This window comes from Vulpes vulpes, chromosome 14 (genome assembly GCF_048418805.1).
Source record: "Vulpes vulpes isolate BD-2025 chromosome 14, VulVul3, whole genome shotgun sequence".
In the NCBI taxonomy this organism is placed as follows: Eukaryota; Metazoa; Chordata; class Mammalia; order Carnivora; family Canidae; genus Vulpes; species Vulpes vulpes.
Genome location: NC_132793.1, coordinates 84,879,074 through 84,906,669, shown reverse-complemented (window position 1 = coordinate 84,906,669; position 27,596 = coordinate 84,879,074). Strand labels below are relative to the sequence as shown.

The window sequence follows — 27,596 nt, the reverse complement described above, 5'->3', positions numbered from 1 at the left end:
GGTGTCCCTTTCAAGTTTAACAAACTGTTCTTGCCCCATTGGCAAGGACATCCAGCCACATGTTCTCTGGTGAGGAAAAACAAAGTTTAGAGAGACACTGTCATCTCTTCTGAGTGTTATTTTCCAGGACTCTAATACTGAAATGCACAAGTCACACATGAAGAGGGGGTCTTTGGCAGGTGGGTAGGGAGTGGCCATTCCACATGAAAAGCAGCAGAGCCCACACAGAATGAGTACTTTTGGAATGTCTACCACATGTTCTGTAGGTTTCCACATGGAAAGGGGGAGAAGCATATCCACATGAAGCTGGGACTCTGGTAGGGAGGCAGATAAACTTGTAAACAGACCTGGATACAATTGGGACAGGATGCATGTGACAGCATGAAGACCTGAGGCAGTGGAGTGGAGGGAATGGGCCAGGGGAGTCTCTGTGGAAGTACCTTCATCCAGCACATAAAGAGAAGATGAGCAGAGTTATCCAGTGGGGTGGCTGGGAATGGAAGCAACACAGGGGAGGCCCCCAACCATGGGTAGCATCAGGGAGAAAAGCAGTCAGGTGCGGCTAAGAGCTGGGAGGGGTGACACTGGGGTGTCACTGTGTTTCATCAGACCAAGGTTTGAGGGGCTTTCAAGATTCTCAGCAGGACAGCGGTATAATCCAATTTGTCTTCAGATTCTTTAAGACAGATTTGAGGGAGACAGCATATCCCTTTCCACTACTTCTACTTCATAGGGCATGAGAGAAAATGTGTTGAGGACTGTGCTGAAAGTCTGAACAAACTTTAAAGTAGGAACTGAAGATCCCCCATTTTCTTTAAGATTTATTTATCTATTTGAGGGAGGGAGGGAGGGAAAGAAGAAGGGAAAGAGAGAGAGATAAAGAGAGAGAGAGAGAAAGAGAGAGAGAGAGAGAATGTGCAGGGGGGGAGAGGCAGAGAGAGAGGGAGAATCTTAAGCAGACTCTCTACTGAGCATGCAGCCTAATGTGGAGTTTGAATTCATAACTCTGAGATCATGACCTGAGCCAAAATCAAGGGTTTAATGCTTAATCAACTGACCCACGCAGGCACCCTTGAAGTTCCCTCATTTTTAAGATGAGATACTAAGTGAGATTTGCAGAACATGGGATGGAAGGTCATAGGTAATGAAATATGGTTGACAAATGAGTAACCTCTCATCAAAACCCAGGACAGAGGGCCCCAGAAGAAAAAACAAAGTCATAAGAGGATTTTGAGGTATTCTCTAAACAAGTATGATATAAACCCTCTTTTCCAAATTATATTTTCTAAACTTTACAAAGCCCTCTCTGCCAGTCAGTGCAGATGGGAGACAGAAATGTGAGCATGAAAGATTTTATATGAAGAACCACCAAGCAGACAAAGGTAGCCAAGACTGAAAGGAGTCATAAGGGCTCTGAGGTGTGGAGAGGCTGGGATCACAGAAAGCAGCTACCAGCCCTAGAGCTGAGGGGAGGGACAGATATTCCAGGGTTTCATTTATTTCAAGAAAATGTATCATTGTTGGAGTATTGTTTTGTGATGGCTACTTTAAAAGTTCTTGTCAGATAATTCCAATATCTGAATCACTCTGTGTTGGTGGCCCTTCTTTCCTCATTCAAGTTGTGATTTTCTTGGTTCGTGGTATGACAGGTAATTTTTCCCTTATATTGTAAACATTTTGTCTGTCATGTAGGATACTCTGAGTCCTTTTGAAATCTTTTACTTTAGCGGGCAGTCATCTGTTTAGGCATGCATACCCTGGCCTATTTTGTGGGCTGTGGTTCCAATGATGGTGTCAGAGTCTCTGCTGTGTTCTTTTTCCCTGCTTGGTTTATCTGGTGCCCCTAGGGCTCCCATGATCCCTGCTGATGCTGTCTTAAGGAGCGAAGGGGCTTCTTCCAGCACTAGGTGTCTCTCAGTGAGGCAGGGTAACCTGTGCTGGACAAAGAGGTCTTCCAGACTGGGTCCCCCTACAGGTGCACTTTATCCACCAGGTATCCCTAGGAGGGAGGAAGGTCTCAGTTTGCAAGAAATGAGAGTGCTTCCCCTGACAATTCACACTGGTTGGCATCCAATCCCGTTGCTAGTGTTATTGAGCTGGTATTGTCAGAAGAACCTTGTTTTATCAGACGGAGAACAAGTCCACCTGGCCACCTTCAGTTACTTGACTAGGATCATCTTCTGTTGGGTCGGAGAGACTCAGGTTTTCCTGATACTGTTCCTCCCTTCCTATAGTCCCAAATTAGCCCTCCATCCTTTTACCACCTTTTGGAGATATCTAATTGCCTCCTTTTATGTTACTCTAGGTTTCTGGTTATGCTTGTAGCATCAAGGAGGGGTCTACCCATTTTGCCCAAATGGTAGATGAAGTAGTGAAATGGGGACATCTTATGTGTTTATCATAGACTGTCCTTTCAGGGGAGGATGCACTACCAGGGATTGTTGGGAAGCAGTCCATGGAGTCCAGGAAGTGTGAAGGTATTATACAGATATCCCTGGGGCTATGGGCAGAAGGACATCCCAAGTGAGGGAATCACAGTGCAAGAGGCACTCATGAGGACAAACATAGCCTCTCTGTGGTTCCTGGGGTTTGGTTTAGTGGCTGAAGTATCATTGCATTTTTGGATATTGCAAGATTTGATTATTTTTAGCCCAAGATCTTTTTATTACTTTTCCTTTATGCATCCTATAATTTGAAATAATCACATCCACCCACTTAATAATATTCCAGAGTTTCTAAAGAAAAGAATGTTGATACCTTTTTCATCAATAATCCTGCAGTATACAAAAATTAAAAAGTGCTAATTTAGTCACATTTTGCATTAATTATTACTGCTTTGGTATGAGAAAGAGAAATGATGTCTAGGAGCTGGCCTGGTGCTTGTAGGTGGGCCTTGGTACTCTCCTGATGAACATAACTGCACTGCACACACTATCAGGCAAAGCCATTCAGTGTATATGATCAATCAAGATGAGAGCAAGACAAGTATATCATCATGTCGGATTACAGACAAAACAGGAGCACTGTTCAAGCCACAGAACTGACCAAACATCCCCCTTTCCCAGATAAAGTGCTGCTTCTTTATAATTAAAACAATGCTACCTTGCTCTAGCCTGCCCTCCTTCTAGATGTGATTTATTAGGACACCCAAGCAAAGCATTATGTTTCCTGACAGGATCCAATCCAGAGCAAAGCCCTGCTTCTTCGAACCCTCTTCCAGAGTCACCCAACACAAGCCCTAGTCCTGCAATGAATCTTTTCTGACAGCCCCTTACCCAGATGCTCCATGACTCCCCATAGGGTGCACTATGTGTAGTTTCTCTAGCTCCAAACAAGCAATAAGCCTAACCTGTTCAACTGCAGGTATGTTCCTGGGGGTCTCCTGTTAGAGGAGATTTTCAATTATAATATATTCAGGTAGCATTCATGGGCTAATTTTCGTGAGGCCTTTTGAAAAATGTAAAACAACTTATATATTCCACCCCCATCTGGCCACCAACTCCATGACAGTATAACTTTTGCTAAACCCTGGGATTCTGGAGCACTCTTGGTTTTAACTTATGAGTTAAGAATATCCTTACATTTTTTTGTGGTGTCTGTAAAACACCAGGAGTAATTTCATGAGAATGGAAGTCATATTATTTTGTCACTAGAATATGCTGATTCTAGTAATGACTAATGAGAACCACCTGGGGACTTTAAACTCTCCTTCCCACCTCTCCTGCTATATGTCCTCAAGACACATACTCCATTAGTTTTCAATTACTGTGTATCTGCTTTCAAAGACTTTTTTTGCAAAAAACAAAAACAGGTGCTATAATGGATATTCACCAGCATGCTCATTGTTGCACAAAAATTGTTAATTTTAAATGTTAGCATAAGGAAACATAAAGTAAATAATACTTAAAGTTTCTGGTTATAGACTTTTAGCAAAATGGCTCAAAGGAGTATATTCAAAGTCAGAGAGCCTTTGAACATCATATGGAGCCTTTGACACACACCCATGAGCAGCCTACATGTCGTCTGAGTCTGGAGTTAAGGATGAAGTTAAGGAAGCTTCCAGAAGACATTGTCAGCTGTGCACAAGGATTCCCTCCACCCCTCTCAGCCATATAAGACATGGAGGAGGGATGCTTCGGTGGCTCAGTTGGTTAAGCATCTGCCTTCGGCTCAGGTCATGATCCTAGGATTCTGGGATTGAGCCCTGCATTAACCCCTCTGCTCAATGGAGAGCCTGCTTCTCCCTTTCCCCCTGCTCGTGCTGTCTCCTGCTAACTCACTGTCTCTCAAATAAATAAATAAAATCTAAAAAAAAAACAACAACAAAAAATACCAAACACATGGAGCAGATCTGAACACACAGTTTCTACCATGGATGATCCTCCTTTCATAAAATTCATGATGTGGGTATGAAATAGTTTCCACTGCATCCCATATCACACACCAATATAAACAAACATGTAAGTGTAGCTTTGAATATGTATTTTTTAATATACAACCACATTAGGATTTTGGAAAATATCTCCTTGAGTTTAGGGGAGCGGGATGAGGTCAGGTAGGGTTTGTAGATTTAGAAGATAAAAATACAGGACAGGATACATAGTACATGAGACATCTTTGTGCTAAAAAAAAAAAAAGTTATTCAAGTGAAACTCAAGTTCCTTTTTGTTGTTTTTTGAAACTCAAGTTTCACTAGGTATCTTATGTTTTATCTTTCCACCCTAAGGAAAGAGGTTGTCACACACACAAAAATAACATTAAAAACTAGACAGGTAGAAGTGCTGTTCCAAATAAAGAAAGGTTTGGTCTGTGATAGGATTCAAAGTGTGTGATTTCTGACTACTCTGCAAATGACGTAGGGGCTTTGCCTGGCTCATGGAGGAAATAGAAGTCAATGGTTGACCAAAAGAGAGCTTAGGAGCAGTGTGTGGCACAGAATTGCCTATTGATGGGTTCTAGAGAGTATAGGACTCTAGACTCTTTTTTAATTTTTTTTATTATTATTTATTTATGATAGTCACAGAGAGAGAGAGAGGCAGAGACACAGGCAGAGGGAGAAGCAGGCTCCATGCACCGGGAGCCCGATGTGGGATTCGCTCCTGGGTCTCCAGGATCGCGCCCTGGGCCAAAGGCAGGCGCCAAACCACTGCGCCACCCAGGGATCCCCTAGACTCTTTTTTATTAAGATTTTATTTATTTGAGAGAGAGAGAGTAGGGGGGAGGGGTAGGGGGAGAGAATACCAAGCAGACTCTCTACTGAGCATGGAGCCTGACTCCAGGCTCAATCTCATGACCCCGAGATCATGACCTGAGCCAAAATCAAGAGTCGGATGTTCACCCGACTGAGCCACCCACCGGCTCCAAGAGCTGTGATTCTTTGGGAAGGTCTGGTTACCCATCAGAGCCTAGAATGGTAGGTTAGGAGGCTGAGGTACATGTTGCTGAGTTGAGTAAATTGAGTCAAGTTTCTTGGTGCAGAAAGTGGCTGGCTCCAGTCAGGTGGTGTTCTTTGATAAAGGGAAGAAAGAGACCAGTGTCCTGCTTCTCCACCCCAACAGGACTCTGCTCAGCCCTTGGGGCCTCCTGGAGGGCTCTCCTGGAAGTTCAAGACAGTCACAGGCCTGAGGTGCACAGTGTGGATGAGGGAAGACAGAAGCCTGACAGAGGGGCCACCCGCTCTTTTCCTTGTTCCAGCTGCAGTCCTGCTCTGGGCTATTTGGTTGGAGCTTGCCAATTCCAGCAGTCAGCAAGCTGCTTTAATTCAGAAGTGTCCTGCTGTGAATGATAAATTACACGATCATCCTATTCTTAGCCCAGAGGCCTCCGTGCATTGAACTGATTGCATCAGCTTTGTTTTAACCACAGAACTAATCTTTGCAATAGGTGGGCAATATGATTCTGGCAGACAGAGCAAAGATGAGGAAAATGGGACAAAATGGAAACAAATAAGATGAATACAGCCAGCAGAGGAAATGATAGGGATAGGGACAGAAAACACTATCCTTCCCTCCTGGATCTCCTGACCTATGCAGGCCTCAAAGGAACAGGGTTATTGGGGCCAACATGAGAAACTCACTTCAGAAAAGTATTCCAGGAAGCTTTTTCTGGAGATACTGAGACCTGGCTCTGGGGGAAACTGTGCCAGCTTGGCACTCTCCTGATTCTGAAGTTTGAAGAGATTTAGCATTTTTCCCAGAGATGCTTCATTCAGGTAGGGCAAAGGGACTGAGGCAATGGACACTGTAGATGGTTGGTATTGATCTGCACTGTGCCAGGCATTTAGTAAATGTCCTGTCAATGTTGGTGGGGAAAATACATAAATTTCAAACTGTCTTGTTAGAGTTTCAGATGCTTTTTCTCTGTCAATTATTAAAATATTTCCCTTAGTTTCTTAGAAAAATTTTAATTTAAACCCCACCCGTGTTAGTTTTCAATGGCTGATGTAACAAGTAACCATAAATGCAAAACAATATAAATGTATTCCCTACCATTCTGGTGATCGGAAGTCTGAAAGGAATCTCCTAGGGACAACACACTGAGGTGTCAGAAGGACTGGCTCCTTCTGGAGGATCTCAGAGAGGATCAATTTCCTTGCCTTCTCCAGCTTCTGAGGCCACCTGGGTTCCCTGGATTGTGACACCTTTTTGCAGCACACAGCCCTTTCTTCCCCTACTTCTCCATAATATTGCTTTTCCTTTCTTTTTTGTAAAGATTTTATTTATTCATTCATGAGAGAGAGAGAGAAAGAGAGAGAGAGAGAGAGGCAGGCAGAGACACAGGCAGAAGGAGAAGCAGGCTCCATGCAGGGAGCCCGACATGGGACTCCATCCCGGGTCTCCAGGCTCACAGCCTGTGTTGAAGGCGGCACCAAACTGCTGAGCCACCCGGACTGCCCTTGCTTTTTCCTTTCTATTGTCAAATATCCCTCTGCCTCTTTCTTAGAAAGACATTTATGATTACATTTAGTGTCCACTAGGATAATCTTGGATAATCTCCCCACTTTAAAGTCCTTAATTTCATCACATCTCCAAAGTCGTTTTGCCACATAAGATATTCCAGGGATTTAGGATGGGGACGTCTGATCCTCTCAGATTGAACTGGTGGCCTTGCTTGTCACTCTTTCAAAGCAAGGGAAGGAATTCAGGATCCCCTGCTCCTCACAGAACTGCCCGTAGAGAATGTCTTTCACATACATCTGGTGTGTTCTTCAAAACCACCTACAAGCCAGCATTCACTGTCATGATCATTTTGCAAATGCAAAATTGGGAAGGAAACTTATCTTTACTGAGTTAAATCTGATATCAATTGAGCATCATTCTGTATAAGGTCCTGTCCTTTCATTGCTTCATTTAATCCCTTTACAATCTGGAAAATAATTTCATTTTTTTTTTACTGTTTTTGTTCCCATTTTGTAGGTAGAGAACCTAACACTGGAAGAGTCAAACACTATAACTAAGACTGCAGAGCCAGACATGAAGGTGTTGAAGTCGAACCCAGATTCATAATTTCTAGCCCTCATGTATCCCACAACCACCTTCTGCCCTGTTCAGCACTCCTCGAGCAGAGCACAGTCCTGTAATAGTCTGAGGATGGGTGGCCAAAGGCTGCAGCTGACCCTGTGGCTATTCTTTCATGGAATACAGTGACATCTTTGGATGTGTCCAAAGACACAGAATCATTAAGGCAGAAATGAGTATCAGTGAAAGCTTTCCCCATATGCTGCTCAAACTACAGGATATACAGAACTATCTTGTTGCTTATAAAAACATAAAACCTCCTGAGCCCCATTCTTAGAAATTTTAACTTAGAAGGTCAGGGAGTAAATTCCAGAAATCCAATTTTTAACATGGCCAGAGCATTTTTAACGTGCTTGGATACAATTGGTTGGAAAAGAAAGACACCAGGATGAGAGGGGTAGTGCATGTTTTCCAGAATGGAGCATTATTATAACCCTTCTTGTGAGAGCATGGGTTTGTGTGTTATGGAGGGTAACCATGGTGGACTATATAGTTATAAGTGGCAATAATTCTTCTTCCCTTTTTTTTTTTTTCTTCTTCCCTTTTTAATAAAAGATTTTTTTATTTATTTGAGAAATAAATAAATTATTTATTTATTTGTTTATTTATTTTATTTATTATTTTAGAAGGAGAGGGAGAGAGAATCTGAAGCAGACTCCATACTGAGCACAGAGCCAGCCATGGGGCTCAGTCCCACAACTGTGAGATTATGACCTGAGCTGAAACCAAGAGTCAGACACTTAACTGACTGATCCACCTGGGTGCTCTGATAAATAATTCTTAAAACCTTTCTGGTTGCTTAGCAGATTTAGTCAGGTGAAAAATTTTGGCAGTCTGGGCTCTGATTTGAGTAAGATAAACAAGTGAAAGGTGGATTTCAAGGTGTGGAACGGGACTTTTGGGGATGCTTAGAGTCTAACTTGTGCATTTGCTGGAAAGAAATCAGGAGTGGTTGCTAGAATTTCTACATCACAATCTGTCCTACTGAACTTTGCAAAATATAGAATCAACTGACCCTTGAGGAATATTCCAAATCAGGGAGTAGATGGGCAATGTCCAGAGGCCATAAATTCACCAGAGATGTTAGCACAGACTTGAGGTTTGTTATTGCTTAGAATATTGAGAAATGGAACATCAGAACTTAATATTTAGGGCAAGGGATAATATGCCCAAACAAGTGCCTAGACATCTGATTGTCCTAGGCAAATTTGCCCTATAGGAACCTGCTTTCTCTGTATTCATAAACTTACCAAGTCACCTGTTACTCTGCGCTGCATTTCCCAAGCTGAATACCCTGGGACAGATACACAATGAATCTGTTTGACTGGCATAATCCTGGTGGTACAGATGAGACTCATGAACAGTGATTCATGGCCTATCATGAATGATAATATAACTTATCACGCTGGGATCTGACTCTGCAGTTCACGACAAGCTGATTTCTTGAAAGGGCTCAGATTCCTGATTCAGCATGCTTTTGCTAGAAGAGTATGTTCTGAATGGAAGAGAAGTAATAGTTCTGTTTTTTTTTTCCTCAGTGGACCACTTCTAAAGTCAAGTCAGAGTTTTAACCAGTGTTCATTGTTTCTCTTTAAAATCCCCCACGTCTCTGTTTCTCATATGAAAAGATTCAAGCCAGAGTTTATGCAGACAATATTTTTTTGAGGGCAAGGTCAGCAAATTGTGCTAAGTATGTGTCCTATGATCTCCATAAAAGGAAATCATTGAATTTTCTGTCCACTTAACAGTGTCTTTTGTTAATGATGGGCAAGAGGCTTGCATTATTTATGGAGCACTTTCACAACTCAGCAGTTTATGGAGTATATATGAAGAAAAGGAGCTCTTTATTATCTAATAGAATGCTGCATAACAACTTTAGTATTAAACTTTTAAAGAAAGAATCCTGGATTATCATGTGGGCAAGTATAAAGGACATACTTTGGCCTCAGATTCAAGCTAACCTCCCAACCTTTAAGACTATGTGCCTATATGTCTGCTGGAAAAAGTGAGGTATTACTTCAAAGATAAGAAGTTTTAGTTTATCCATTATAAATCCTTCCTAAAGCAAAGAGGAATCTTATTAAAATGTTGTAAGTTCGTCCATGTGGGATTTGGGTGAAAGCAATTTTGGACAAACCACTGTGTACTGGTAATGAAAACAGAAATGAATTCAACCCTCTAATGGGAAAGTGACAAGCAAATAAATTAGTCTCCAGGTTATCCAATTTTAGAAAATTATCTAAGACAAAATATGACCAAAAATTGAAATAGAAAGTTAAAAGAATCTCCAGGTTTCTGTATAGATAATTTGTAATTTAAAATAGTTGGGTCAAGCAGGGGTGTCCAGGGCAAATCTGGTATCAAGATATGCCCCAGCCTGTCTGCTACTTCTCTTACTCTTACTGAACCTCTTCCTTCTCAACTTCCCCATAAGTGTTAGCAAACTTACCAGGCTGAAGTATACATACTGTGCCTTCTGTCTGAGACTTGCCAGAGTCCCTTAGTTTTTGTTTTTTACTAAACAAGTTATCACCTCTGCTTAAATAGAAACCATGTGCTGCAGGTCCAGGACATATGATTAGCATAATGTCTTGATGTTTAGGAAAAGGGGTGGAGAAGATCCTGTCCTGGACATGTGTTGCTCTTTTTTCCTAGGATTTTGAGACACTCATGTCACCCATTTGTCCTAAAAACTCATCCTCAAAGTCTTGCTTTCCTCAGAGAGCACCATATCCCTGAAGTAGCACTTGATTCTCCTCCTACTTTGTCCTTCCTCCTCATATAAGGCAGATTAGTCAAAATGCCAGAAGTACGGGCTTCTACAAACAGGATCATTGTACCGGTTTTCAAGAGACTGTGACAAACTTTCAGTTATAAAGTAAATAAGTCATTATAGAGATGCAAAGTATAGCTTGGGGAATATAGTCAATAATATTGTAATGGTTTGTATGGTGACAGATGGTTAGTACACTTATTGTGATGAGCACTGAATAATGTACAGAAATATCAAGTTGCTGTGTTGTACACTTGAAACTAATATAACATTGTATGGTAATTATATGTCAATGAAGTAAAAAGATAGTGTTATAAGTGCATAACAAGGAACAGAAGTGGGGCTTCTATAGTTTTCCCAGGTCTTTCTCCAAAGCAGTGGAACAGAAGCCAAGAGGGGTCATAGTTTTTCACCCAGAGGTCAGCCTGAAACCAATTGTCTGGAGCCAAACAGCTGAGATGCTGGAAAGCCCATACTTATCTTGGTTTTCAGATATTTAAATATCCCTCTTCCTGACTCCAGGTATTTTTTTAAATCCATCTCACCCAGATAGAAAAATCATTGAAGTGTTTGTTCACAAAGATAATCTTTATGGATTTCTGAAAGTAAAAATGATACATGCCATATCTCCTTCCATAAAATAATGAAATTAGAAATTAAGAATAAAGGGAAAGCAAAAAAAGAATATGGTATATCCCCCTTTAAGAAGTCCAGCCTTTTTAATAATCCTTAAATTAAGGAGGAAATCACAACAGAATTTTAGATTATTTAGAAGTGTATAACTGTGAAGACACCAAATCCAAATTCATGGAACATGCCCCAGACATCAACTAGTACAAATCTATTGTCCTTAAGATGTACATTGAAAAGGATAAAAATATGAACAGCATTTAATTATGTATATCAGTTTAAAAAATTCAAGAGATTCTGGTGGTATGATAAATGAAGCTGATGTGGATGAAGTTTACTTTCAGTTCAAATTTTTAAATTCTAGATAAAATATCCAAAGAGGGAGAAATATATATTTCTCTAAGCTGAGACATGGGTTTCCCCCAGATGGCAGAAATTTGTACACATTTTTCAAATACAATTGACCCTTGAACAACACATCGCTTCCAAGACGCTCTAGGGATTGCCATTTCAGGCAGCAGGAGGTGGACAGACCTTAGGAGAAAGTGTGAGCATGTATCAAGAGTGTGGCTTAGAAGTAACACTCATCACTTCTCACATTTCACTGACAAAGACCTCTGTTACGTGACCCCACCTAATTGCAAAGGGTACTGGGCAATAAGTCTAGCTGCTTGTCTGAGAAGAAAGGCCAAATGGATTTTGAACTGCCAGAAAATTCTGCCATAAGCTTAACAAAGAATGTATAAAGCTTATGTGAATAAAACCTCAAAGTTTGCTGAAAAACATTTAAAAAAAAAAGTAAGAGGAGAGGTATATTATGTTTTATATGAAAGCTACAGACCTGTAAAACTAAAATTTCCCCATATTAGTCTAGAATTCACATGAAATCTCAATCAAAATCTTAACTGAATGATTATGGAACCTGATAAAATGAGTCTAAATTTCATGTGTTAGAGAATTTCAAAAGTTAAAGAATATCTAACTTTTAAAGAGGACACTATAGTGTCATTATCACTATAGATCTATTATAATTAAAACTTAGTAATATTGGTACAAAAATAGATATATAGAACTTATAGACTAGGGGATCTAGAAATCTGGGTCTGTTGCACAACAATGTGAATACACTTAATAATACTGAATCATACACATTAAAATGGTAAATTATGTTGTTTTTTATCACCATTAAAACTTATTAAATTATTTTAAAAATAAATATATTATTGTACTGATAGGATATTAGCTTATGATAATAAAAAGGGATGTTTCAAGTTAGTAGTAAGTAGATAGCACATTCAAGAATAATGTGGAGGTAATTCCATACCATATGGAAGAAAGTGTTCCCTTATAAAAACAATACAATTCATGATAAAAAGCAGAATTATAAACTTAGAAAAAATATTACAGTGTGTTTATAATATGGAAGTGTTGCAAAGGCCAGATAAAAATCAAAATTGTGCACTTGATAAAGAAAATATAGGGAGTTGCTGCATTATGTTGGAGTGGTGTAAAACTATTTCCAAATAAAATGTAAAATTCAGAATCCATAAATAAATCTAATGACATATTTGCTTTCATAAAACTTGAAATCCTCTTTAGAGAAAAAAAGTTACCATGAAGTTAAAAATGGAAGTGATAGTCTGGTAGGAGGTATTTGAAACATATTTAATCAATTAAGTGTTAATATCCAGAATGTATCAGATCAGTAAGATAGGAAAACATTTTAATAGAAAAATTTAGATGATGAGCATGATTCTTACAGAACACTTAAACAGCTAATAAGCATATGAAAACATATTGTCTTACTCAAAATCAAGAAATAGCAAATTACAACCATAATAATATTGTTTCCTCATTTATTAGATTGGGATTAATCTAAAATATGCAGAGTAATGGATGTTCTTATTCATCTTTGGTGAAAAGCTAAAAGTTTTAGTCTTTCAGAAAAACTGGATGTTTTTACTAAATTTTAAAACGTGTGTATTTGATTCATGAACTTTGCATTTGCACTAGGCATCTATCTTAAATATTCCTGTATGTGAATGGAGATAAATATTTTAAAATGTTCATTGCAGCATTGTTGGTTTAAGGAAAGATCATAAGTTAAATATTCCTCAACAGGGCTTTGGCTAAATAAACTGTACTACATGCATACTGTGGAATACTATGTAGCAATTAAAAATAATGTTAGCTTATATGTACTGACCTTGGAGGATCTCTAAAACATATCATTTTTTTTTAAAAAGCAATGCATATAGAATGATCAATTCTGTAACTACATAATAAAATGGTGGAAATGATGCATCTTATAACATGCTAGATATTGCTGTACTCAGTCAGCCTTAACAATAATCTCTTATTCTCATGAATTTCTGTATCCTGAAGCATCGCTATCTTAGCCTGTAAGCTGTGCTTTGTTATGTTCCATCTGATTTTCCTCCTGTTTGTATCAACAGACTGGCTAAGTCATGTATTTCTCATGCTGGTGCAGAAACTCAAGAGCCTGAATAGAAACATGCAAGACTTCTTAATGCCTTGGCATGAAACTGGCACACAATCATTCTGCACACCTTCCTCTGGCCGAGTTGAGCCCTAAGTCAAGACACAGCTGGCTTGACATTCATGCATATAGGAGTAGAGGACTGGGACCAACATGTCAATCAACTACATACACTAAAGTGTTAATCCTTAAGACAAGATTTTGCATGATTATTTTGTGCATTTATTTGATAGATAAGTATTATCCTCTACTGCATACCAAGCTCTATTCTAGGCATTGGACAATCAACAATGAACAAAAGCCACTACTCCAATAAACACCTCTCCCTCATGGAGCTTACTTTCTAGTAAAGGAGACATCATAAATGAGATAAATATAATATACTGTGGGTTAGATAGTGATGTATTAAAAAGGAAAATAAAACAGAGAAAGGAGACATAACACTTGGTCTCTAGGGAGAGAAAATACAAAAATTGAGATCATGTGTCAGGCCAGGCCAATGGGTGAGAAGATGACTTTTAGGTAAAGCTGTGAAGGAAGTGAAGGAACGAGCCAATTGTATATGAGGGGAAAAGTGCCTTCCAGGACAGAGGAGCAGCAAGTGCAAAGGCCTTGAGGCAAGAGCATGACCAACATGTTCAAGGAAGAGAAGTCACCATGGTGTCTAAAGCAAAGTGAACAAGGGAAAGAACAAAAGGGTTTAGCCAGAGAGTTCACAAAACCTGGTCATATTCCAGACAAGTGCTTGCCAGGGACTACAACTCAGTCCAAAGACCCATGCTCACAGGTACTTGGCAGCTTTCCTGCTTTGGATTTTCAGGTATTCTAAGCAACTCATTTTCTGTTCCTTTGCTCTGCTCCCAAACAGGTGTTGTTCTGTGATTTTTTTTTTGTATATGCTGGACTAGACTTTGCAATGACAGTAAATCCCTCGAACTACCTCCTGGTTTACGTGGGTCTCTTGTCCTAGGTCAGGCTTCACAAAACAGTTTCTTCTCCATTAGTCAGCCAAGATGTGACAGATCAAGAACTCTGTGAAATGTGCCCTGACTGGTAAATGGATCAGGGATTTGGGGAAACTGCTCTATGACTAAAAAGTTCAGAACTACTCTAATAAAAAAAATATGATCGAGATGATGCCTGAAAAGCCAAAAAAAATTATAAGATTGATATATAGTCTAAGCATTTCTAGCCATGACTACCATATTCCAGATACCATAAGTTGCTTTCAGGGGTGACTGAGGAATTGAACTCAAATAGGAAAAGTCATTAGGTCCATTGGGCACAAAATACCATCTGCTAGCCCAAAACTACAAAAATGGCTAGAAAACAACAACCCTTGCTAAAGCACGTAATATGGGAAAAAAGCTCTCCTGAGAGATTTTAACAGTATATATATATATATATATATATATATATATATATATATACACATTTTCGTGTGTATATATACACATGGACACACAATAAAAGTGTTCTAGATATAATATCTTTTTTTCACCCTTAAATTTTAAGTATCAAAAAAAAGTATGGGTCAGTAGGGAAGAGTTCTCCTAAAAGACAAAATAGTTTTCCATTGCATTTAAGTGGTAGTGCATTTCAGCTAATTCCTATAATTACCAATGATGTAGTAGATGGAGAAATCTATTGAGTCCTTGAATTTTAATAGCCTTAATGGTACAAGCCACATTAACAATATTAAGATTGCTCCTTATGAATAAACAAGTTAACCAAGTTTGCCCTTTTGGACCTCACAAAGACCAGAGACTGCATCCAGCCAATATTGTAGAGGAAGGATCCTGAAGTCTGGATGTAGGCAGTTTCCCTATACACAGCCACAAACAGGGGGTGATGCGGTATGTGGTGTAGCCAGTCCTCTGGATACTACCAAGACAGATATTTATTGTCCTGGGATACAGCTAATGTTGTACTTTACATTAATGGTGGTGACAATGATGACAAGGCCTGTAGGGAGGTATGGGAAAGCCACATGTGATTGCACAGGGAAGCAGTCCCAGGCAACATGACTGACTTTAAACCATTGGCTCCTGTCATGATCAGAGAATCAGACAGTTTCTGTAGTGATGTTCAAAACGAAACAGGACAAGGCAAGATACGACTGTAAAATTGAGAGTTTAAGTGGATTGCATAATTACAATGAAAGTTGAATTCTCACGCTTGCCTATACCCTTGTGTACAGTGAGGCTTTGTGATATAGGCGGCTCTTCTGAGACTTGAGATAGGGATATTTGTGTGGATTCAAAGAAAACTGGGAATTGTGAATTCCCCAAGATGCTTTGATCTCCTTTGCTGGAAGAAGCAACCCGTGCGTCTTGTATAAAGAACTTTTCCTTATTTGAAGATCCCTTAATAACTCTACATAGGGTGATGCTTATGATCCCCAAGAACTGCCCCCATCACTTGTTAGTGACTTGGGATGTGTAATTGGGGTTACAAATATCAAGTAAGGTTCACAGAGATAAATGCAAAATTTGATCCATGAGGAGATGGTTTATGCTAGAGAAGGGGGTAGGGGAGACAGAGGAAGAGAGAAAGGAATGTATAGGAAAGGAAGGGAAGAGAAAGAAGAAGGGAATTATTTGCTAATTTAAACCAGATCATAAACATAAGTAAATATATGGGCATGGATTCTAGGGAAAAGTTTTCAATTAATAATTGCGCCTCAGATAAACCTCATTGGCTACGATACTGCCACTGCACAAAGCTGATTCTAGGAATGTTAAACCATAGAGTGAGGAATTCAACACTGGGTAAGGCTGAACTTGTCCCCATGAGAGCAAGTACAGAGATTCAAACTGAATGGGTTTGAGCACCTTAGAGTAGTTCTCAGTTAACTGGTTGGTGGAGTAAAAACCAGAATCACAATGACCTGCACCCAATGAAACCAAACTGTCCTCCTCTCTGTGACAGCCCCTTGTGGAGAAATCTCTGTATTCTATAGAAGAACACACTCATCTACTGCTATGATTAACCTAATGAGCAGGAATGGCAAGAACCTTAAATGTCTTAATGAGACACATGTGTAGCAGAGGGTGAGCAATAATGAAATGAGATTTCAGGGGCCCAGACTTTGGAGAGGTTTCTAAGGGTTAGGTGTTCTGAAACATGTTGGAACATTCCCTCCAAAGTGAAAGAAAGGTTACTATTTCTTCTACTGCCTACTGCTTAAAAATGGATCATTTACTGTGGGTCTCTTTGAAGGTGCTACCATATTTGAAAGTGCTGGTCTAGTGCATTCATTGAATAATCTACAAAATTCTAGATTTTGAGCGGGACCTGGAGCAGGTGTCTTGGGCCTAATGGACCAGTGTAATGGTAACTGAAATGTCATTTTCCAACAGGAATGCTGTATGGAGCTTCTGGCCAGCTCAAATGAGAGTATTACAATGCAAATATCCAGCTTTGGGAGCAAAGCCATATTCTACATTGTATACAATTATTACTATTGCTATTATTATTATTATTACTTTAAGAATTAGGTCTTATCTTGCTATGCTACTAAACTTTGTAGAGACAGAATGGGCACTCCATGACCATGTGACCTAAGCTATTTATCATGAATTGGCTGTACTCTGACACACCAGGCAATAGGGTGGAAGTTGTTTATAAGATAATAGGTTTGAAGGGATCCCTGGGTGGCTCAACAGTTTAGCACCTGCCTTCAGCCCAGGGTGTTATCCTGGAGACCTGGGACTGAGTCCCACATTGGACTCCCTGCATGGAGCCTGCTTCTCCCTCTGTCTGTGTCTCTGCTTCTCTCTCTGTCTCTCATGAATAAATACATTTTAAAAGTCTTTTAAAAAAAGATAATAGGTTTAAGCAAGTCTAAGGGGTACAGTAGTTTCATGGTCTGGTAACTCAGACTCGTACTATATCTTGTCCTGCTTCTCTGCCTTTTTTCTCACAATTTACACGTATGACCTTATAGGGATTCCTTATGACAGATTTACAGATGGTTCTGCCTGATATGATGGTACCAACCATAGGTAGACTGCGGAGTACTCCACCCTCATTTGAGGGTGGCCCTGAAGAACAAAGGGGAGAGACATTTTCTAAGTGGACAAAATTTTAAACAGTGCATTTAATCTTTTCCGTCGTCTGGATAAGAAATGGCCAGAAGTAGAGATCTACACAAATTCACACACAGCACTTTAACTAGATTGACAGAGACTGGGAAAGAATAGAATTTGATGATGAGTGACAAAGAAACTGGAGAACAGGTTTGCAAATAACTTCTCAGAATGGAAACAAGGTGCCATATTTCTGTCCTATGTGAATGTTCACCAAAGGAAAAACTTCCCTCGGTAGGGAAATAATCAGGTAGGCAACTTGGCACATTCTATATAGTATGTCACCTATAGGTGTTATGAAAGTCTCCATGATGTCATGCACAAAGTGACTAAGACAGCAGCATTGAAGGCCATGCAGGAGTTCAACAACACTTACCTCCCTTGGGACCAGTTTGTCATATAGTAGCAAGCATGTTACAAAATTGATTTGCCTTGATTACTGCCTTGTCCTTATTGGACAAAAAACTCATTCCAGGTATGAATTATGTTTTTTTTCTGTATTTGTAATGCTTCTCCCCACCCTAACATTTCTGGATCTGGAATGCCACATTCACCATCAGTTATTTCATATAACACTGCTTCTGATCAAGGAACTCACTTTATTATCAAAGAAGTGTGGCAATAGGCTCATGCCCAATTTATCCATTCTACTATATTCCCTGTCATTCAGAAGTGGTTGGCTTGTTATAATGTCAGAATGATCTGAGAAGATTCAATTATGACACCAGTTGGGAGATAGCACCATAGAAGTGGTATATGCTTTGAGATAGCAACCAACTCAGAATACATGAATCTGGAAATCAAAGAGTTATAATTGGAAATGGTTCTTCTCACTATAATGCCTAATGTTCTTTCTGCAAAATTTTGGCTTCCCACCCCTATAACTTTGTGCTTTGCTGGTTTGGAAATTTTAGTTCCAAAGGAAGTCATGCTTCTGCCAGAGAACACAATGATATATCCATTGAATTTGAAGTTGAAGCTGTATCCTGTTATTTGAGGCTCTTTATTCCACTATAAAGAAGAGAATTACTGTCCTAGCCAGGGTGATTGATTCTGATTACTAAGGAGGAATTGCATTTCTGCTATATAAAGGAATTAGGGAGGACTCTATCTGGAATGCAGAGGATGCTTTGGAATGCCTGTAGAGTATGCCTAATAGTAGATATTGGTGGATAATTTTGTGAATTAAATGTGTCCTCACAAAGATATGCTGAAATACTGAACAGTGGTACCTGTGAATGTGGTACCTGTGATCTTACTTGGCAATAGGGTCTTTGCAGATATAATCAAGTTAAGGTCATACTGGCTTACGGTCAACCCTAATCCAATGTGACCTATGTCCTTAAAAGAAGTGTAGAAGAGACAAAGACACACACATGGGAAGAATGTTATGTGCCAATGGAGAGAGGCTGGAGTTATATAGAAACAAGTCAAGGAATGACAAAGATTGTCAACCACCACCAGAAACTAGGAGAAAGACATGGGATATTTCTTATTCAGGAAAGGACATAAGGAATTTCCTCTGATGACACATTGATTTGGGGCATAGAGCTTTCAGAATTGTGACAGAATAAATTTTATTGTTTTAAGACTCTCGGTTTGTGATAATTTGTCTGACATCCCTTGGAAACAAATGCAGACATATCAGCAATTTCATAAAGGCAGGACAGCTAAGGACTCAGACTCTTCAGAAATTAAAGTTTGGGTTACCTAACAGGGAAAAGAACCCTAACTATTTGAGACACATATCAGCTATGGCCCTGTGATCAGTTATAGAAATGAGGACTGTGTAACAACTAGGGGTATTTTCGTGTGTGTGTGTGTGTGTGTGTGTGTGTGTGACAGAGAGAGAGAGAGAGAAGGTGAGAGAGAGTATATTTGAACTTTTCGATGGAAGTATGTAAATGTTTAGCACGAGAATGTACAAGTTTAGGCACAAATTATCATCAATTTTACCAGAAGATGCCCACCCAACAAGGAACTGTTTCCTTTGAGCCATTTATTTGCAAAGTCTGCAAATCTGAGTGAGACCACCACCCTTATTCACTTAGTTCTGAACCAGCCTAGCAGAGTTCTTGCCCTACTCAGAGATCAGGCTCTACCTTTTGTCCACTGCTTAGCATCCCTTCAGGTGTCCCACAAAACTCTCTCATCTTCTCACTGATCTAAACTACAAGCTCTCCTTTTCTTAGTATAAACTACTCCAGTACCAGGAATTCTGTGATCATGAGGAGCTTTTATTTTGGTCAATTTTTTCCTCCCCCAATATTACCTTTCACTTTTCCCCAAACCCATCAATTTCTAAATGATCTGCTCACATATCATACCTCCCCTGAGGTCTTCACAGGGCTCTAAGACATATGTATCATATACTGTAATACTCAATACCTCTCCTTTCATTTGCTGAGCTTTTGTTTCATCACCTCATGCTTCCATATCCCTTAAAGTATCTTCCATCTGGCTTGAATGCTTCCTTCTTTCTCCTTTGCCCACTAACGTTGAAAAGTCACTAAGTCATATTTACTCTTCTCCAAAACTGTTATTACTGTTGCCAGCTTCCCTCTTACCAGTGCTGCTAGCACTAGTTCTCCTACCATGGCAGGAGAATTGTAAAGATGACAACATCCAGGTAGTGTTTACTATGTTCTAGATGCCATGCTAAGGTCCTCTCCATGGATCATCTTGTACAATCCTCACCAAAATCTCATGAGATAAGTGCTATCTTTATTCTCATTTTACTTCTAAGGAAATTAAGGCTTATGGAAGTTAAGCAATTTGCCCAAAGGCATAGAAAAGCTATAGTTCATTTGGGACAAAAAGTGCTTAAAATATAGATTGTCCACCCCAAAGATATTTTAGATGGACTAAAGGTCTTAAAGTTTTGGGATGTCCAAGCCCCACACTCACTGAACTCCCCTGGTTCTTAAAGGAAGTTTGCTTTTTGCCAAATTTTATGTCTCAAAATAGAAGAATGTCCCCTTTCCTTCGACAGGAGATTTTGGTTCAGGCAGTACTGTTTCATGTGAAGGTCTACATTTTCAGAATCACTAGCAAGTTGGTTAGTGGGGACAGGCCTTTGACTTTGAACTGTGAAGCTTGGCACTTTTAGGCCATACTTGGGCAGACCCAAGAGTTTTGTGATAGTGCCTGGAGTGACCATGAAAGCTAGACTGGGAGACAGAGGCTGAGTTTCGGCCATAACAGTTGTGCTTTTGTATATGCATGTGTCTGTGTATATGTACACATATGAATGTGATATGGTATTCTTAAATTTATACACATATGATACGCATGTATTTGTGTACATATGAATGGATATATAAATTTAGGCACATATGCATTTCTGGGCTAATTTTCATTAACATAAAATTAATTCAAAACAAAAGCTTGATCCTTTAGAAATAGTTCATGATTCACTCATTGCAATGAAAGACAAGGATAAAAAATAAACAACTGAGGGTCAGGGGGATTAAATCTATAGCCAGAGAAAACATGAATTACTTAATAACAACTACTCAACCTTAAGTTTCCTCATTGTGGTAAGAGAATTGTTCTCTGAGGTCTTCTCTCTCAAAGGCCAGAGTAAGACCCCTTGGAGGATAAGGATGAATAATTGGTACATGTCTTCCCAGGGCTGCACTGTAAGTGGTAGGTATAGGGTTCAAGAACTCCTCAGTGAGTGGCCTAATAGCATACACCAGGCCATAGCATGCTGCCCAAGGCAATGACATCTCAAGTGCCACTCTCTAGGTGGGTTGGGGAGGGGTCATGCTGTCTTCATTGCTGTTCTCCAGCTAGCTTAGGGATCATAGCATCTTGGGGCTTGATTGTCTGTATGATCATAGCATCTTAGGGCTTGATTGTCTGTATGATTTATGATTTTGCTTGTTACTTGAAGACAAAGTTGAGTGGCCCCTGTGAACACAGCTGGAATCTGCAACTTTACTTTTAAATTAAGACCTTATTAAGAAACCAGGTCCCACAGAAACCAATATTTTAAATTACAGAATGTTTATATTTTTTCACTGAAATTTACCTCTCATATCCCCCAAGAGAAGAAAATAACCCCAAAATATGTACCAGAACTGATGAGTTTTTTTTAAAAAAAAAGATTTTTTATTTATTTTATTCATGACAGACACACAGAGGGAGAGGCAGGCTCCATGCAGGGAGCCTGACTCCATCCAGGGTCTCCAGGACAGGCTGAAGGTGGCGCTAAACCGCTGGGCCACCAGGGCTGCCCAGAACTGATGAGTTTCTTTTTTTTTTAATAATAAATTTATTTTTTATTGGTGTTCAATTTGCCAACATACAGAATAATACCCAGTGCTCATCCCATCAAGTGCCCACCTCAGTGCCCACCACCCAGTCACCCCCACTCCCCGCCCTCCTCCCTTTCCACCACCCCTAGTTCGTTTCCCAGAGTTAGGAGTCTTCCATGTTCTGTCTCCCTTTCTGATATTTCCCACTTATTTTTTCTCCTTTCCCCTTTATTCTCTTTATGTCTAGGATAGCCTGACCTTTAGCTAGAAATGGCCTGTCTCTGGTGGACCAATGGTAGGGGTTTTACGTAGGGGTGGGAGGTGGGGAATCCTGCCAATGTTTGCCCTCCCATCACTCTAGGACAAAAGAGGCTCTATCTTCCTTTACAAATTAGCACACCGAGCTCCTGAAATCAAGTGATCCCTTCCTAGATTGCAGCTGGCCTGGTGTTGTTCATCAAGTGGCTCTAAACCTCCTAAATATTTGCTTAGGCAATATGACTTCCTCCAGTTTCAAAGAGCAAATACAGATTTCTTTTTCTTTTTAACAGATACTAACCTTTTAACAGCTTTAGATACTCTGTAAACATTTATGTAAGAAAGCTTGTTCCAGTCTTGATCTGGAACAGAACTTTTTGTGTGATGTAATGCCTAAACTTTGTCCTAGGAAGAAATTAGCATTCTGGATAAATCCTTTAGCATTTTGATAAAGGATTTTGGTGGACTAAGAATTATTCTAGATATCAATTTCACATTCATTCTGCTGACCATTAGCCTTGAGAGAGGCTGACAACCATGACCAAGTTACTGTTCTGCCATCAGCAGCTGTGCTTTTCTTGCATCCATGCCTGCAACCATTTAACCATTGTTTTCTATATAATTTCCTACCAGAAGTCAATCTGGAATTGGTTTGTTGAAAGTCTTCTCCCTTGTAGCAGGCATAACAAAAGTTATAAGAAAAATGGAAAGCATAGTAGTAGATGAAGTTTTTTTTTGCAAATACCCATTATTTCCTCTGACTACATTCATGTGTGGAACGTATCACTGGCCCCACTTCAGTGCTGAGGAAGTGTAAGTAAAAAGGTGAAGTGATATTCCTGCCCCCAAACTCATAACTTACAAGTAAAGACTCAAGTCTTACTTTGGCCCCTCTTTGTTTTTTTAAATTTGATGTTCCAGGGTCTTTCCTCAACACCACAAATGCATTCAAAAGAATTTGGGAGTGGAAAGAAGCAAGTGTGCAGACCAACATACAGGTTTATGGGAATCAAATCTGCCTGGAGTATACAAACCTGCCCTGAAACTCTTTCCCTGTTTCCTAGTCAAGGACAGCACAAAAAGGAAAAATGCCAAAGTGGCAGTATGAGACATCTCTGTCCCTGGGGACAGACAACATCCTAAAAACACTTGATGCTTCAGAAATTTGAAAATGAAGAGCCAGGATATGTTCCCCAATGTGTAGTTTGTATTCCATCTAACAATTGCTTTAGTTCAGGTTGTGATCCTGGGGTCCTGGGATCGAGTCCCACATCGGGCTCCCCATGGGGAGTGTGCTTCTCCCTCTATGACTCTGCCTCTGTCTCTGTGTCTCTCATGAATAAATAAATAAAATCTTTAAAGAAATTTCTCTAAGGATGCAATTGGGTTTGTATTTCTCCTTCTCTCCCAACAATCCCTCTGTTGTGCACATTCCTTCTTCACTCTGGAAGGAAACATGAGAAAGGTTGCCGACTTTTTTATTCTTGGTATTAGTAGACATATTGATAGCATACAACTTGCATGGGCTTGCTGGAGAAGCCATTTTTGAAAAATTGGCTCTGAAAATTCCAGAACAATAGCACTGATATATTATGAAACCAAGTCTTCCAAATATAGTATTCTAAGAGATTGTTAACAGAAGGAAAAGGCTTTGCATCAGCCCTTTAAAGGTTTTTAATTTGTGCTTTTAAACCTTATAGTGGGAGTAGAGAGAAGCAAAATCTGCTTGTCAGGCACAGAGAGAGCATATCAGATTTTCTTCCACAGACTTGGAGACTGAGTAGAAATAAACCAGCCCTTAGAGACTAGATACAATTGCAATTCTCTGAGAACTGGGCTTATATCACCATCATTTGAGTGCTGAGAAAGGGTGACAGCAGTAAGAAGAGCCTTGAAGGACTGTTGTATTCAGCCTGGCAAACTCTACAGTAAGAATGCTGAATGAGGCAGAACTTCCTTAGAAAAGTGTTGAATCAGTGAATTTCAATGAAACAGCCCTCAGAGGCATAATATTTAGTGATTTCAGCTTGCATTATTTATTGACTCGTGGGGAGTTTGTGGGTTTAACATTTTATTAATATGGCACCAGGTCATCTGAGAAAGTCATAGCCACTGAGAAAGCTCCTTAGAAACACATTTTCATATTATCAACAGTTCACTTTGAGGATTGAACAGAATCTCCAGTGTGTCTCTGTGTTCAGTGGGGACAGATAGAAAGTGCCAGGTCTTATACAAACCATTTATTCTCCAAGGAAACAAATGGGAATAAGGAAATTCCACAAATACTTTACTTCTTTCTTGATGATCTTATGGTTCTTACCTTGAGCCTTCAAAGTCATGCAGGGATGAGAAAGCCACAATCTCTGTGACCTAAAATAGATTTGGGCAGCTGAATGTGTCCCTTCTGTTATCATTTATTAAGTGACCCCAGAATGTCTGGCATCAAATAAAGCTTATATGTAATGGCTCATGGCCTTCTGTCTCACTTAAAAAATGTGATGGTTAATGCCTAAGGACTCAGGTCAACTAAAAAAACCTTGAGATTTAATCATAAGATTTTTGGAACACTTTCTCTCCTGCACTTTTCCCCCCTTTAAAAAAAATTCAATTTAGTCAACATATACTGTATCGTTACTTTTAGAGATAGAATTTAGTGATTCATTCAGTTGCATGTGACACCCAGTGCTCACTACATCATCTGCCCTCCTTAATATCCATCATCCAGTTACCCCATACTTCCACCCACCTCCCCTCCAGCAACCGCAGTTTGTTTCCTGGAGTTAAGAGATAAAAATAGAAAGGGAGGCAAACCAAGAGACTGTCCAGAACTTCTTACCTTTATATTAGTAGGGCTTCACAATGTTAACAATGGGTTACAGCTAGAAGAGCTAAAAGTGCTACGAGAATCAGACCTTATTTAAGGAGTTCTTAGGGAAAATAATATAAGAGAGACAGAAACAAGAAAACTAGACCTATTTAAAACCACTGGCATGAGGATCTCAGGGTGGTCCAGTGGTTGAGTGTCTACCTTGGGCTCAGAGAGTGATCCCGGAGTCCAGGAGAGGTGTCCCACATCAGGATCCCTACAGGGAGCCTGCTTCTCCCTCTGCCTGTGTCTCTGCCTCTCTCTGTGTCTCTCATGAATAAATAAATAAATAATCTTAAAAAAAATAAAACCACTGGCATCAACCACACTTGATATAAATTTTATACTTACCAGAGAGGGAATTTGAAATAATTATATTTAATTTGCTAAGGACTACAATGGAAAAAATGAAAACAATATTCAAGAACAGATGAATAATGTTAAAAGATATTGGAAGCTCTAAGAGAGAATCAAAAGAAAATGCTAGAAAAAAAAAATAAAACAGTGGCAGAAATAAAGATTGCTTAATGGGCCCATGAGTAAACTGGAAACAGCTAAAGAAAGATTTGATAAGCCTGAAAATATGTCAATAGAAACTTCCCAAATTAAAATGCAAAAAGAACTAAAAAGAATTAAAAAAAAACCCCAGAACAGAATATCCAAGAACTTTGGAATAATTTCAAAAGATGTAACATGCATAATGAAATACTGGGAGAAGAGAGGAGGAATGGAGTAGAATTAATATTGGAAGCAATTACGGATAAGAACTTTTCAGAATTAATGGCAGGCATCAAACCACAGATCTAGGAAACTCAGAGAATACAAAGCAGGAGAAATAACAAAGAATCCACATCTAGGCATATCATACCAATATATTGAAAGAAAGCCCCCTGCATACCTAGAATCTATACCCAGAAAAAAAATTTTCAAAAGTGAATTAGAAATACAGACTTTTCTAGAAAACCAGAAATGAAAGGAATTCATCACCAATAGAATGTCCTGCAAGAAATGAAGTTCATCACAGAGAAGGAAAATAATAGGCTGGAAACTTGGATCTACATTTTTAAAACACCATAAAACACATTGGAGAAGGAATAAATTAAAGTAAAATAAAATCTTTGATTTTCCTTATTTTTAATTGATCTAATAGATAAATGTTCATTTTAACAACAGTAACAGAACAGTGTATTGTGTGATTATATGATACAGACAAGGTAAATAAATGACAACAATTTTATAAGGGAGGCAGAGAGGAATCAGGAATACTCTGTTATACGTTACCTGTACCCATGAAGAGTTATCATGTTCTGTAGATCTACACTAGTTGTAAATGTATATTGAAAACTTTAGGGCAATCACAACATTTTAAAAAGTATAACACATGCAAAGAGAGAAGAAATAAATGTAATTACATGCATGCTAAATTAAAACTAGAGAAGAGTAAAAAAAGGAAAAGTAAAGAACTATAATAAACAGAAAATTGTTCTAAACATGGTAGATATCAATCCAATTATATCAACAATTACATTAAGTGTAAAATATCTTAATATGCCAATTAAAGGACAAAGATTGTCAGGCTGGATTTAAAAATATCCAATCATATGCTTTTTACAACATACCCTTTTAAGTATGAAGACACAGACACATTACAGTAAATGGGTGGAGGTAGACGGCACAGAATAAAGCACCAAGAATTCTTCTCCCCAGCTAAACAACAATTGCACTACAGAATCTGTCTCAAGTAACTGTTTTGGAATTCTGGAGCCTACTGAAGGTTTCAACTTCCAGGGGAAGATTTGGATGGTAAATCGCAGTTAATTTCAGTCCATTTCAGCTCATAGTTCAGCCCCACCCTCATGCAGGCAGCTGTGTATATGTTCCTACAGAAACCTGTGCCCAATTTATGGTAAGCAGGATAGGCAAAAAGATATTCCAAGTATCAGAAATCAGTGCTCTTATTGCCGCTTCTGATCACGGAGGTACAGACAGAGAAAGGTGGGGGCCACGGTTGTTGCTTCCACCCCATTTGTTGCAAGCCCATATTTCTATAGCTGAAGTGAGCTCCAGGGCATTTAAAAAGCTAGGACCTGGGATCCCTGGGTGGCGCAGCGGTTGGCGCCTGCCTTTGGCCCAGGGCGCGATCCTGGAGACCCAGGATCGAATCCCACATCGGGCTCCTGGTGCATGGAGCCTGCTTCTCCCTCTGCCTATGTCTCTGCCCCCCCACCCCCGCCTGTGTGTGTGACTAACATAAATTAAAAAATTTAAACAATTTTAAATAAATAAGTAAATAAAATAAAAAGCTAGCAACCTTTCCTTTCTCCTTCATTTTTCTCTTTTTCACCTCTTGAGAGCCAGCTATTAAAGACTAGGACTTCAAAAACAATTGCATATACCGGGAAGATGAAAAAGTGACTGCAAATGCCCAGGGAAAAGACCTGAGGCTTCTCAGGCTCAGGAAAGACCTGAGAATACTGTAAGTCTGCATCTCATGGTGATCTTTGGCACACAGAGGCTAGAATTAAAAAAATAAACAGGGATCCCTGGGTGGCTCAGCAGTTTAGTGCCTGCCTTCCGCCCAGGGCGTGATCCTGGAGTCCCAGAATCCAGATTCAAATATACAATTTTATTTATTTTATTTATTTTATTTTCAAATATCCAATTTTCAACCAAAAAAAATTCACAAGGCATACAAAGAA

General features: G+C 39.4%; 1 pseudogene; it reads right to left on the bottom strand.

Moving 5' to 3' along the window:
* Positions 1–16,024: 16,024 nt before the first annotated feature.
* LOC112910170 (U4 spliceosomal RNA) lies at positions 16,025–16,147 on the bottom strand (annotated as a pseudogene).
* Positions 16,148–27,596: the final 11,449 nt, after the last annotated feature.